Source organism: Atta cephalotes (assembly GCF_000143395.1).
Source record: "Atta cephalotes unplaced genomic scaffold scaffold00027, whole genome shotgun sequence".
Classification (NCBI taxonomy): Eukaryota; Metazoa; Arthropoda; class Insecta; order Hymenoptera; family Formicidae; genus Atta; species Atta cephalotes.
The window spans coordinates 1,953,941-1,956,307 of record NW_012130091.1 but is presented as its reverse complement, the minus strand read 5'-3'; positions in this window follow the sequence as shown (position 1 = coordinate 1,956,307).

Here is a 2,367-nt window from a genome sequence, read left to right as displayed (position 1 = left end):
GTGGGCGAGGGAAGTCATGCCTCAGGGTAGGTAATTATGTGGCGGACGTAAATTAAGCTTGTTTAGATTGGGATTTTTATTAAGGTCTTTTATGAAAGAGAGTGCCGCCACTAAATGGCGCATAGTATACTCTCCGACACCGGTACTCTTTTAAACGCCACCGGAACAGACCCGCAATACACATTTATTTCGTGACTAACGCTTTCGACAATGAGGGATTTTAAAGTCAGATTTGTCAGGAATAATCATATCTCATAAAACCATATTTTTAGTAAATTAATATTTTTGTGTATTATTTAATATTATTTAATATTAAGAATATTAACATCTTAAATTAGACTCAAATTTTACTTAATACAAAGAAAGAAGTTGATCCTTTCCTAAACTGTTACAATCTTTTTAGATATTATTATAATATATTAAATTTCACTAAACGTATACATATGTTATATTATACACATATACTAATTCTTGTAACATTATTACAATCGTGTAAAGTGCAGAGAGCAACGATACGAAAGAAATTTCGAACTTGTCCAATTTTCCCAGGACCATCCCCAAGGAAACAACGATCAGAAGATATATCTAATAGTAGCAGAGGACGTACGCACTGAGGAACACGGAACAAATAAGTAAGGATTAGTTTAATCGTGCTTTAGGAGTCGAACGTTACGGGTTTATGTCGCTATTCCCTTTTTCGAGGGAAAGGAAAAGCTATAGCTTGTATACGACCAAATTTACGAACCAGTGATAATATACGTAAAGAGATTCAATTGATATATCGAAATGTAGGACCTTCACTAAAAATGTATTTTCCCTATAATAAATGCTAACTAAACATAATTATTATCTTTTTATCTAAGAATAAATAGTCCTCCAATTCGCAAATCTTACAATAATGTTCTATGTATTGTCTTCATTTAAGCATTATATATTTGAAGTATTATATATTTGAAGTATTATATATTTGAATATCATCAGTAATCAGGTATCGTTTCAAATGTAAACGTATCAAGATATACAAAAATATCCAACTATCAAATACCACTTATCGCTTTAATTTGTTTTATTCGCGTACATCGTGCGTACATAGGCATGTTAATCCAAACATGTCCGTAACGAGCATAGCGCTACGTCAAACAGCTAACTGCTTTCGCACGAAGGCACTGGAAGCGAACTTCGAGAAGCAGTTCGCAGGTACAGACGGTTAGCTATACCCAGTGTATATGTATACCTCCAAGCCGGTAAACGGAGAACGAAGTTCTCGGTAGAAGTTTAATTCAACTGGACGGGCAGCCGGGTGTAAACGCTGAATGATTTGTTGCAAATCGAAAGCACCCCCGCGAGCTCGAACTCGAGCTCGAACTTCAACTTCTTACTCGTACGACTTACTTTATGCAATGTTGTATCGCTACTGGCTATCGAGCGGTCAACATATTTTTATATTAATATTTTACGAATTGTTATATTTTACAAAATAAATTACGCGTGCCTCAAAAAGAGAAATATAAATAAAGAATTATTAATATTTTTTACATATATTACAGTACATTCTTTAGTTGAAATATTCTTTTACCATTATAATTGAATTGACATTTGCGAAAAATTAAATAAAATGTACATATATAGTAAATTTATTTTTATAAATATAGTTTGAGAATCTACTACCACTTTGCTAAATTTCTTGAAACTTTTTTTATTGACTATGCAACATTGTAAAATAATAAACGTTACATCAATATTTTAACATTATAAAAATTGATAATTTTATTATTTTTTTGTTTCAAACGAACTTTTTTTGAAACAAAACAGTAATTAAATTAATGACAAATATTAACTAACTGTCCCAAAATTTACATTGATCCAATTCGTTCTGTGATCTAATTCGCTTCGATCTACCCTATCTAAAAATCAATTATCTAAAAAAATTATCGTGAATCTATTTTATTCACATTTTTCTCGTAATATTGATAAGTTAGTCAATAATAATTGAAGTATATAGTGCAACGTGCCATTATTGTAGACTGTACAAACGTTTTCTCGAAGTGGTTGGTTGGTTGAGTATCGAACATCGAGATTCTGTCGATTTTATCGAGCAGTTTCGCGAAGCTGGGCATGCTCGCTCGTTTTCTCGATTAGGCTTTGCCGTCATTAAAAGTTTATAAAGAAGCCAAGAAACGAGACGGGCAATGATGTGCGGAGGCAAGGGGACAGGGAGGTGGCTTAGCAACTCCAGAACGAAGAGGAAAACCGGCATGACAGAGTAAAAAAGACAGAAGCGTGAAAGTAAAAAGAGGGACAGAAACGAAAGAGAGAGAGAGAGAGAGAGAGAGAGAGAGAGAGAGAGAGAGAGAGAGAGAGAGAGAG